This window comes from Eptesicus fuscus, chromosome 8, assembly GCF_027574615.1.
Source record: "Eptesicus fuscus isolate TK198812 chromosome 8, DD_ASM_mEF_20220401, whole genome shotgun sequence".
NCBI lineage: Eukaryota > Metazoa > Chordata > Mammalia > Chiroptera > Vespertilionidae > Eptesicus > Eptesicus fuscus.
In genome coordinates, this window is record NC_072480.1 from 10,949,833 (window position 1) to 10,962,593 (window position 12,761).

At 39.2% G+C, this 12,761-nt stretch overlaps 1 protein-coding gene across 1 annotated transcript in view; it reads left to right on the forward strand.

Moving 5' to 3' along the window:
• Positions 1 to 12,761, forward strand: part of COG6 (component of oligomeric golgi complex 6) — a 113,944-nt gene that overhangs the window by 68,831 nt on the left and 32,352 nt on the right. The gene's annotated exons all lie outside the window — the stretch shown is intronic.

Sequence of the window (12,761 nt, forward strand, 5' to 3'; positions counted from 1 at the left end):
TAGCTTGAGTGGAAGCTTAGGCCTGCAATGGCTGGCAGAAAGCTTGGCTTCCTCTGTTACCTAGGAAACCTTGCTCTCTGTGGCTGTAGCCATCTTGGTTTGGGTTAATTTGCATGCTCGCTCTGATTGGATGGTGGGCGTGGCTTGTGGGCGTGGCTTGTGGGTGTGTCGGAGGTATGGTCAATTTGCATATTTGTCTATTATAAGATAGGATGATAAAAACTTTGAACATGAATAAGTGTACTAGCTGATGAGAATTCAAAATCAAACAATCAAGGTCTATTGGCCTCAAATTGCTTCTCCTTTAGCAGAAAATAGTCCAATAAATTAGTGATTACTACAGAATCACATGTTTTTTGGAAGGTGTGTGTTCAAGGCCTTTTAACACATTAAGAGGAGTATACCTTCATATACTCCTTTGCAGAGAGGAGCTTTTCTGAGAGGGACATATAAGAATTGAACTTTGAAGGTCATGAGGGATTTAGATAGGTGAAAAGGGGACTGGGTATAGATCATCCTGAGTAGAGGAAATAAATGGAACATGCAAGAACACAAGCTTTGAGTCACAAATAAATTTTTTCTTTCATTTAGTAAAAAAAATCACTTGGAAAGTATTATGGCATATAAATAAGAGAAAGGCCAGGCTGCAAATTGGGCAATTAGGGCACTAATGAAGTAATTTTAATGGAAATATGTGCTCTAAGGCTTCTAGGAAGAGCCATGAAGGGATAGATTCTTAAAAGGTAAATATAAATTTTCCAAAGTTGGTGACTGAATGAATGTTAGTAAATTATAGGGAGGGGTCAAAAATAATTCCTAATTAATCATAAGTATCTAGAACACAGAGGGTAAGAAAAGAGTGTATAAACAGGTTGGAAATATAAAGGAGTTAGAGAACCTAAAAAGAAACAAAAATAATGGAAAACATAAAAGATTTGACCTCGTGAACAGCCCACCCCTGTCTGAGGAGCAGCAGCCGCGTGAGCAACCTACCCCCATCTGAAGAGCAGCAGCTACGTGAGAAGCCCACTCCTGTACAAGGAGCAGCAGCCCTGTGAGCAACCTGCCTCTGTCCAAGGAGCAGTAGCCTCGCGAGCAGCCTGCCCCCATCCAAGGAGAGGCAGTCCACCCCCCATCCAAGAAGCAGTAGCTTGTGAGCAGCCCACCCCCGTCCCAGGAGCAGCAGCTGCATGAGAAGCCCGCACCCATCTTAGGATCAGCAGCCCTGTGAGCAGCCCGCCCCGTCTATGGAGCAGCAGCGACACAAGCAGTCCACCCCCATCAGGAGCAGCAGCTGCGTGCAACCTGCCCCCACAAAAGGGGCAGCATCCCCGTGAGTAGCCTGCCCCTGTCTGTGGAGCAACAGCAACACAAGCAGCCCACCCCCATCCCAGCAGTAGCAGCCGCACGCAGCCCGCCCCAATCTGAGGAGCAGGAGCCTCATGAGCAGCCCACTCCCGTCCGAAGAGCAGCAACTGTGAGAGCAGTCTCCCCCAACCAACCAGAGGAGCCACCACTGCTGTGAATAGCTCTCACAAGAGGCCCCACTGCAAATTGAGGAGCAGCCACTGCTGCTACTGCCTGAGGAGCAGCTGCTGCACGAGGAGCCATTGCCACACAAGGGGCAGCCCCTGCTCAACTCGACACCTAGGTACCATGGTGAGAACAAAAATGGGTAGACAAAGAAACCCCCAAAGGAAAGAAAGGAGGCATCTCCAGAAAAGCAGCTAAGTGAAACAGAGGCATGCAATATGTCAGAAAAGGAATTTAGAATCATACAGTTCATAAACCGGATGGATGAAAAAATCAACAACTTATGTAAGAATCAAGAATAAATAAAGAGTGATATAGCTGCAATAAAAAACACCAGGGAAAGTTTCAACAGTAGACTAGGAGAAGTGGAGGACTGAATTAGCGAATTAGAAGACAGGGGAGCAAAACACACCCAAACTGAATTGCAGTTGGAGAAAAAAATTAAATGACAGGAGGAGTGCCTAATGGAGCTTTGGGACAACATGAAACGAAGCAACATATGAATAATAGAGGTGCGAACACAACAGGAAGAGGAACAAGGGTTAGAAAACCTATTTGAAGAATTAATATCAGAAAACTTCCCTGATGTGGAGAAGAAAAAAGTCACACAAGCACAGAGAATCCCAAACAAGATGAACCCGAAAAGACCCACACCAAGACACGTCATAATTACGATGGCAAACCTTCAGATCAAAGAGAGAATCTTAAAGGCTGTAAGAGAGAGACAGACAGTTACGTACAAAGGGATCTCCCATTAGATTATCAAATGATTTCTCAACAGAAACACATCAGGCCAGAAAAAAATGGAAAGAAATTTAAAAAGTGAGGCAAAGCAAGGGACTGAATCCACGAATACTCTATCCAGCAAGGCTATCATTCAAAATTGAAGGGGAAATAAGGAGCTTCACAGACAAAAAACGGCTAAGGAAGTTTATCACTACTAAGCCAACAATGTAAGAAATGCTAAAGGGACTGGTGTAAAAAGAAGAAATAAAAAGGGAAGAAGGAATACAGCCACAAAAAATAAAAATGGCTACAAAAAAGTACTTATCAATAATAACTTTAAATGTAAACGGACTAAATGCTCCAATCAAAAGACATTGAGTGGCTGAATGGGTTAAAAAAAAAATGACCCATATATATGCTGTCTACAAGAGACCCATCTCAGAACAAGGGACTCACACAGACTGAAAATGAATGGATGGAAAAATATCTTTCAGACAAATGGAAATGAAAAAAAAAAAGCTGGGATAGCAATACTTGTATCCGACAAATTAGACATCTAAGTGAAGGCCATAACAAGAGATAAGGAAGGACACTTCATAATACTAAAGGTATCGATACAACAAGAGGATATAACCCTGATAAACATATATGCACCCAATGCAGGAGCAAGTAAATACATAAAAAAAAACTCTTGGAAGATATCAAGGGAGAGATCTACAACAATTCAATCATAGTAGGGAACTTTAATACACCACTGACATCACTGGATAAATCCTCTAGACAAAAAATCAGCAAAGAAATAGCAATCCTAAATAACTCACTAGACCAGTTGGAGTCAATTGACATCTTCAGAACATTTCACCCCAAAGCCACAGAATATACATTCTTCTCAAGTGCACATGGGACATTTTCAAAGTTAGACCACATATTGGGTCATAAGAAAAGTCTCTCCAAATTCAAGAAGATTGAAATCACATCAAGCATCTTCTCAAACCCCAATGGCATAATATTAGAAATAAACTACAATAAAAAAATTAAAAAATTCAAACACTTGGAAGCTGAATAGCATGCTATTAAACAATGATTGAGTTACCAAAGAAATCAAAGAAGAAATTAAAAACATGCTGTAAACAAATGACAGTGAAAACACAAAAATCCAAAATCTTGGGAAAACAATGAAAGCAGTCCTATAACTCTACAACTTAAAGAATTAGAAAGAGAGCACCAAGAAAAGCCCAGAGTGAGCAGAAGGAAAGAGATGATAAAGATCAGAGCAGAAATAAATGATATAGAGACCAAAAAACAGTACAAAAGATCAATGAAACCAAGAGCTCGTTCTTTGAAGGGATAATCAAGATTGATGAACCTCTAGTCAGGCTCACCAAGAAGCAAATAGAGAGGACCCAAATAAAATCAGAAATGAAAGAGGTGAAATAACAATAAACCCCAGAGAAAAACAAAGGATTGTTAAAAAATACTATGAACAACTCTATCCAGCAAACTAGACAACCTGGAGGAAATGGACGAAGTCCTAGAAAAATACAACCTTCCGAAACTCAATCAGGAAGAATCTAAAAATCTCAATAGACTAATAACTATGGAAGAAATTGAAGCAGTCATCAAAAACCTTCCAACAAACAAAAGTCCGGGGCCAGACGGCTTCACAGGAGTTTTACCAAACATTCAAAGAAGAACTGAAACCTATCCTCCTCAGATTATTCCAAAAAATTCAAGAGGAAGGAACACTTCCAAGCTCATTTTATGAAGCCAGCATCACCGTATTACCAAAACCAGATAAAGACAACACAATGAAAGAGAATTACAGGCCAATATCCTTGATGAACATAGATACTAAAATCTTCAACAAAATTCTATCAACTTGGATTCAGCATTACATTAGAAAGATTATACACTATGACCAAGTAGGATTTACCCCAGGAATGCAAAGATGGTACAATATCTGCAAATCAATAAACCTGATACAGCACATAAAGAAATTGAGAGAGAAAAATCACATAGTAATATCAAGCAATTCAGAAAAAGTATTTCACAAAATCCAACACCCTTTCTTGATAAAAACTCTCAGCAAGATGGGAATAGAAGGATCATACCTCAACGTAATAAAAGCCTTATATTACATACCCAGACAACATCACACTCAATGGGCAAAAATTAAAACCATTTTCTCTAAGAACATGAATACAGGTATGCCCGCTCTCACCACTCCTATTCGACATAGTACTGGAAATACTACCCATTGCGATCAGACAAGAAAAAGAAATAAAAGGCATCCAAATTGGAAAATAAGAAGTAAAACTGTCCTTATTCGCAGATGACATGATACTGTACACAGAAAACTCTAAAGACTCCATCAAAAAATTATTAAGACTTAATAAATGAAAAAAAAAAGACTTAATAAATGAATTCGGCAATGTAGCAGGATACAAAGTTAACTCAAGAACTCTATGGCATTTCTATATACCAAAAGTGAACTTATAGAAAGAGAGACTAAAAAAGCAATCTCACTTACCATCACACCAAAATATTAAGATACCTAGGAATAAACTTAACTAAAAAGGTAAAAGACCTGTATTCAGAAAACTACAGCACACTGAAAAAAGAGATAGAGGAAGACATAAACAGATGGAAGAACATACCGTGTTCATGGATTGGTAGAATCAACATCATTAAAATGTCCATATTACCTAAAGCAATCTATACATTCAATGCACTCCCCATCAAAATACCAATGGCATATTTCAAAGACCTAGAACAAACTTTCCAAAAATTTATCTGGAATTAAAAAAAAGATCCTGAATAGCTCAGCAATCCTGAGAATGAAGAACAATGTTGGAGGGATCTCAATGCTAGCTATCAAGCTGTATTACAAAGCCACTGTTTTCAAAACTGCCTGGCACTGGCACAAGAACAGATATATAGACCAATGGAGTAGAATAGAGAACCCAGAAATCGACCCAAACCACTATGCTCAATTAATATTTGACAAAGGAGACAAGAACATACAATGGAGTTAAGACAGTCTCTTCAATAAATGGTGTTGGGGAAATTGGACAGATATATGCAAAAAAAAAAAATGAAACTAGACTACAAACTTACACCATTCACAAAAATAAACTTAAAATGGATAAAGAACTTAAACAAGACGGGAAACCATAAAGATCTTAGAGGAAGCCATAGGTAGCAAAATAGCAGACATTTGTCATAGCAATATATTTAACAATACAGCTCCTAGGGCAATGGAAACTAAGGAGAAAGTAAACAAATTGGAATACATCAAAATAAAAAGCTTCTGCACAGCAAAAGAAACCATCGACAAAACACAAGAAAGCCCACTGCATGGGTGAACATATTTGTCAATGTTATCTCCAATAGGGTTTATTCTCCAACATTTACTGGGAACTCATACAACTTAACAAAAGGAAGACAAAGAACCCAACCAAAAAATGGTCAACGAAATAAGACATAAGGAAGGCCAAGAGACATATGAAAACATGCTCAAAGTCACTAATCATCTGAGAGATGCAAATGAAAAAAAACAATGGAGTAGCATCTCACCCTGTCAGAATGGCCATCATCAACAAATCAACAAAGGACAAGTGCTGGCGAGGATGTGGAGAAAAAGGAACCCTTGTACACTGCTGGTGGGAATGCATACTGGTTCAGCCACTGTGGAGAACAGTATGGAGTTTCCTCAAAAAACTAAAAATGGAACTCCCATTTGACCCAGTGATCCCACTTCTAGGAATAAATCACAAGAAACTAGAAACACCTGTCAGAAAGGATATATGCACACCTACGTTCATAGCAGCACAATTTACCATAGCTAAGATAGGGAAGCTTCCTAGGTGCCCATTAGCAGATGAGTGCATTAAGAAACTGTGGTACATCTACACAATGGAATACTATGCTGGGGTAAAAAAGAAGGAATTCTTACCATTTGCAAAAGCATGGATGGAACTGAAGAGCATTATGGTAAGTGAAATGAACCAATCAGAAAAAGATAAATATCACATGATCTCTGTCATTTATAGAAAATAATGAACAACATAAGCTGATGAACAAAAACAGATCCAAAGACAGAGTAGCATCTTTCAGACCTTCAAACCTCAGAGAGAAAGTAGTGGAGGGTGGGAGTAAAGGGGAGAGATAAACCAAAGGACTTGTATGCATGCATATAAGCCTTACCAATCAATGGACACGGACAATGGGGTTGACGGCATGAATGGGAGGGTGGTTGGGAGGCAATAGGGAGATAAGGACACATATGTAATACTTTAATCAAAAAAATTAAGAGATTTGAGCAGGTAGAAGAATGACTTAATGAACTTGAAGATAGTTCAATGGAAATTTCAAGTCTGAGGAATCAATTGAAAATACAGAGCCTAAGTGACCTGTGGAATACTATTAATCAGACCAGCTTGCATATTGTGGAAATGCTAGAAAAATAAGAGAGAAAGGTGAAGAGAGAATATCTGATGGAATAATAGCTAAAAAATTCCCATGTTTGATTAAAGACATGAGTAAAGAAATCCAATAACTCAAGGTCCTCTAAATAAGATGAGTTTAAATAGACCCATGTATACTATATAATAAAGATGTATTATGCAAATTGACCCTCACACACTCACACAAATGGCTGTCCCCATGTGGTCAAAGATGGCCACCACAAGATGGCAGGCAGCAGAGGGTAGTTGTGATCAGGCAAGCAGGGGAGGACAGGTGTGGGTGACCAGGCCAGCAGGGGAGGGCAGTTGGGGGTGATCAGGCCAGTAGGGCAGGGCAGTTCAGGGCGACAGGGCCTGCAGGGGAGGGAGGGCAGTTGGTGGGGACCAGTCCTTCAGGGGAGGGCAGTTGCGGGTGACCAGGACTGCACGAGAGGACAGTTGGGGGCAACCAGGCCTGTCGGGGGGATCAGGCCTGCAGGGGATTGCAGTTGGGCCAACCAGGCCTGCAGGGGAGCGCAGTTGGGGACCAGGGCTGCAGTGGAGGGCAGTTGGTGACAACCTGGCCTGCAGGGGAGGATAGTTGGAGGGTACCAGACTTGTAGGAGAGGGCAGTTGGGGGCGACCTGGCCTGCAGGGGAGGGCAGTTGGGGACAACAGGGCCTGCAAGGGAGGGAGGGCAATTGGGGGTGATAAGTCTTGCAGGGGAGGGCAGTTGGGGGCCACCAGGTCTGCAGAGGAGGGAAGTTGGGGGGATCAGGCCTGCATGGAAGGGCAGTTGTGGGGGACAAGGCCTGCAGGGGACGGCAGTTGGGGGGAACCAGGCCTCTAGGGGAGGGCAGTTAGGGGCAATTGGGCCTGCAGGGAAGCAGTTAGGCGTCGATCAAGCTAGCAGGGGAGTGGTTAGCGGGTGATCAGGCTGGCAGGCAGAAGCAGTTAGGGGCAATCAGCCAGGCAGGCAGGCTAGCAGTTTGGAGCCATCAGTTCTGGATTGTGAGAGTGATGTCCAACTACCCGTTTAAACGGTCAGTTGGGCATCCCTCGAGGTGTCCCAGATTGGAGACGGTGCAGGCTGGGCTGAGGGATACCTCCCACCCCTCGCCGTGCATGAATTTCGTGCACCAGGCCTCTAGTATCTTTATAAAGTTTTAATACATTATATTAGAGGTCGTGGTGGTACTGTTTTACCCACAGCATCTACATGAATTGCTGCGGATTTACTTCTTGGTGGAAGAACCTTTCATTCCCAATATAAATTACCAAATCCATTAAATGAAACTTCAATTTCTAGACTCGATATAAAGAGTATAGTTACTAAAACCATTAAAAAGGCCCAACTTATTATTGATGAATGCACCATGGCATTCAGTCATGTTATAAGCGCCATAGACAGATTACTAAGAGAAATTATGAATTTGAATGTTGCATTTCGTGGGAAAGTTCTCCTTCTTGGAGGGGATTTTTGACAATGTCTCAGTATTGTGCCACATGCTATGTGATCGGCCATAGTACAAATGAGTTTAAAGTACTATAATGTTTGAGGATATTTCAGAAAGTTGTCTGTTAAAACAAATATGAGATCAGAGGATTCTGCTTATAGTGAATGGTTAGTTAAACATGGTGATAGCAAACTTGATAGCAGTTTTTATTTAGGAATGGATAGTACTGAAATCCTCTGTGAAATGATTTGTAATGGATCTATTATTTTTTTTAAATAAATCTTTATTGTTCAGATTATTACATATGTTCTTCTTTTTCCCCCCCATAGCTCCCCTCCACCTGATTCCCCACCCCACCCCATGCCCTTAACCCCTGCCACTGTCTTCATCCATAGGTGTAAGAGTTTTGTCCAGTCTCTTCCTGCTCCCTTCACACCCCCTTCCCCCTGAGAATTGTCAGTCCACTCCCTTTCTATGCACCTGATTCTATTTTATTCATCAGTTTATTCTGTTCATCAGATTTTTTTATTCACTTGATTTTTAGATTCACTTATTGATAGGCATGTATTTGTTGTCATTTTGTTGTTCATAATTTTTATCTTTACCTTTTTCTTCTTCTTCCTCTTCTTAAAGAATACCCTTCAGCATTTCATATAATCCTGTTTTGGTGGTGCTGAACTCCTTTAGCTTTTTCTTGTCTGTGAAGCTCTTTATCTGACCTTCAATTCTAAAAGCTTTGCTGGGTAGAGTAATCTTGGTTGTAGGTTTTTGCTGTTCATCACTTTGAATATTTCTTGCCACTCTCTTCTGGCCTGCATAGTTTCTGTTGAGAAATCAGCTGACAGTCATATGGGCATTCCCTTGTAGGTAACTAACTGTTTTTCTATTTCTGCTTTCAAGATTCTCTCTTTGTCTTTTGCCCTTGCCATTTTAATTATGATGTGTCTTGGTGTGGTCCTCTTTGGATCCTTCTTGTCTGAGGTTCTCTGCGCTTCCTGGACTTGTAAGTCTATTTCTTTCACCAGGTAGGGAAGTTTTCTGTCATTATTTCTTCTAATAGGTTTTCAATATTTTGCTCTCTCTCTTCTTCTGGCACCCCAATAATTCAGATGTTGGTACGCTTAAAGTTATCCCAGAGGCTCCTTACACTATCTTCATACTTTTGGATTCTTTTTCCTTTTTGTTTTTCTGGTTGGGTGTTTTTTGTTTCCTCATGTTTCAAATCTTTGGTTTCATTCTTGGGGTCCTTTGATCTACTGTTGAATTTCTGTATATTCTTTATTTTAGACAGTGTAAGCTTAATTTCTGACTGGTCCTTTTCCATTTTTTTTTTTTTTTGGCATTCTCATTAAGATCTTTAAAGGTCTCACTAAGTTCCTCAGAGGTTTTTAGCAGATTCTTGAGTAACCTTATAAATGTGGTTTTGAACTCTATGTCCAGTAGTTTGCTTTCCTTCATTTCTTTCATTCGTGACATGTTTCTTTGTCACCGCATTTTGGCTGCTTCCCTGTGTTGATGGAGTAGCTTTGTGTGGTAGGTGAGCTATAGGGCCCAGTGGTTCAGCCTCCCCAATCACCTGAGGTGGATACTCATTGTATACCCCTTTGTAGGCTGAGTGCACAGTCTTGTTGTAGTTAAGCCTTGATTGCTGTTGGTATACTGGGAGGAATTGACCTCCAGGCCAATTGGCTGTGAGGACCTGCTGTGTCTATAATGGAAGAACTGCTGTGCTGGAGACACCCTTATGGGGCAGGACTTGCTTCAGTGGGGCTTTTGTGCTCACTGAGTCTGCCTCTTGAATGTGTCACTTATGGATGTGATAAGTTGAAATCTGGTGTCGTCTCACACTGACCACTAGGTACACTGGCTGCTGGATCTCCAATGGCGTGCAGGTCAGCTACTGTCTGCGGCCAAAATTACTTTTATAGAGGTGACTTTATATTCTGAAAATTTTTTCAGGTCAAATTTATTTGAATTTAATAGAAAAGGGGAAGTTAAAACTGAAGGAGATATGAAACTTGAAATAAATATTTCCTTCATGGGAGATATTTTTCCTTCAATTTTTTCAGTTTTGGCTTTATGTATTTTGGGGCTCAATTATTAGCTGTACATCTACCTATATAAAACCCTAATATGCAAATTGACTGAATAGTGTGACAACTGGTGGTACGACTGGTTGCTATGACATGCACTGACCACCAGGGGGCAGATGCTCAACACAGGAGCTGCCCACAGCCCTCAGGCCCCAACCAGTGGCGGGGGGCAGGGCTGGTGAGCAGGCAGTGCCAGGCCAGTCAAGGCGGGTGCAAGTGGGGGCCCCGATTCACCCCCCGCCCCCAGTAGCTCCACAGATTGGCCCTGATTGCCAGCCAGGCCTAGGGACCCTACTCGTGCAAGAATTTCATGCACTGGGCCTCTAGTATTTTTATAATAAACATTATAAAAATGTCCTTTGTTTCTAGTAGCAGTTTTTGTCTTTTGTCTGAAATTACTATAGCCACTTTGGCTCTTTTGGTTATTTTCTGCAAAGTATATATTTTCCATATTTTTACTTTTAAGCTTTTTGTGTCTTTAAATCTAAAGTGTGTTTCTTAAAGACAGCATATAGTTGGGTCAGTGTGTTTTTTTAAAATCCATCTGCTAATCTCTGTTTTTTGGTTGGCACATTTAATCCTTTTAAATTTAATTTAGTTTCTGATAAAGTAGCATTTATATATGCCATTTTGTTACTTGTTTTTATATTACTTAATTTTTTTTTCCTTTCAGTTCCACCATTACTGCCTTCTTTTGTGTTTAGTAAATATTTTCTAGAATGCTTCTTTAATTCCCTCATTTATTTAAACATGTGTGTGAATAGTTTGTTATTTTCTTAGTGGTGACCTGCAAATTAAAATTAAATATCTTAATTTATAATTCTTTAATTTTTACTAATACCAAGTATTTTCAGTAATATACAAAAATTTTGCTCCTATATAGTCCCATTATCCTCTTCCTTCATGGTATTATTGTTTTGAATTAAGTCTTTTTACATTGTGTCTTCACCAACATAGATTTATAATTATTGCTTCATGCAATTGTCTTTTAATTAAGATAGGAAAAAAAATGGGAGTTTCAAACAGAAAGTACATTAGTAATGTCTTCTATATTTATTTATGTTGGAATCTTTAATGGTGTTCTTTATTTCTTCATGAGAATTTGAGTTATTGTTTAGTGTCCCTTCATTTTAGCTTGAAGGATTGATTCCCTTTAACGTCTTGTAGTGCAGGCTTGCTAATGAAGAATTTTTGTGTTTTTTGGGAATGTGTTAATTTCTCTTTCATTCTTAAAGAATAATTTTGCTGAATGCCGAATTCTTGATTGACAGTCTGTTTCTTTCGAGCCTTGCATGTTTCATCCACTGTCTTCAGGTCTTCATGTTTTCTGATGAGAAATCAGCTGTTAATCTTATTGAGAATCCTTTGTTCATGATGAGTTATTTCTCTTAATGCTTTTAGATTCTTTCTTTGTCTTTTGACAGTTTATGATGTATCTCAGAGTGGATCATTTTAAGTTTATTGTACTTGGAGTTCATGAATTTGGATGTTTAAATAGATTTTTAAAAATCAAATTTGTGAAGTCTTCTGCCATTATTTTTTCAAATATTCTTTCAACATCCCTTCCTTCTTCTGAGATCACCCATTTTACTTATGTTGTTAATGGTGTTCCAGCAGTCTCTAAGATGCTGTTAATTTTTTTCATTCTTTTTTCTTTGTTTTTCTCAGACTGCATAATTTTAATTGACCTATCTTCCAGTTCACTGATTATTCATTCTGCCTGCTCAAATCTGCTGTTGGTTCCCTGTAGTGATTTTTTAAAAATTCAGTTTTTGTCCTTTTCAACTATAAAATTACTATTTGATTTTTTAAATCTATTTCTTTATTGATATTCTTTATTTGATGAGACATTGTTCTCATACTTTAGTTTATTAACATGGTTTTCTTTAGTTCTTTGAATATATTTAAAATAATTGGTTTAAAGTCTTTGGCTTCTAGCATTTAAACTTCCTCAGGGAAATTTCCTATTGACTTTTTTTTTCTGTGCATGGACCATAATTTTTTGTTTATTTGCATGTATGATAATTTTTTTTTAGTTGTTTTTATGAAGGAGAGAGTATTTTTAGAGGTCATACTTTATCATTTCTGCTGATGTCACTTATGTATTACCTTTTATACATAAAATATTCTTAATATAAACCTGATATTTTAAAATTCTTATGCCTTTCTGTCTGCCTGACACAAGACTATATAGTCTGTCCAGCTGGTGTGGCTCAGTGGTTGAGTGTTGATCCATGAGACAGGAGGTCTTGTTCGATTCCCTGTCAGGGCACATGCCTGGGTTGCGTGCCCAATCTCCAATAGAGGGTGTGCAGGAGGCAGCTGATCAATGATTCTATCTCATCATTGATGCTTCTATCTCTCTCTCCCTCTTCCTTCCTCTCTCTGAAATCAATAAAAACATATTTTTTAAAATACAAGTATGTTACATGGACTTCTAAGTATGGGATTTTGTTTCACTTACAAATCTATGTTAATATTAAAAGTATTATGAAAAATGTTTGCTT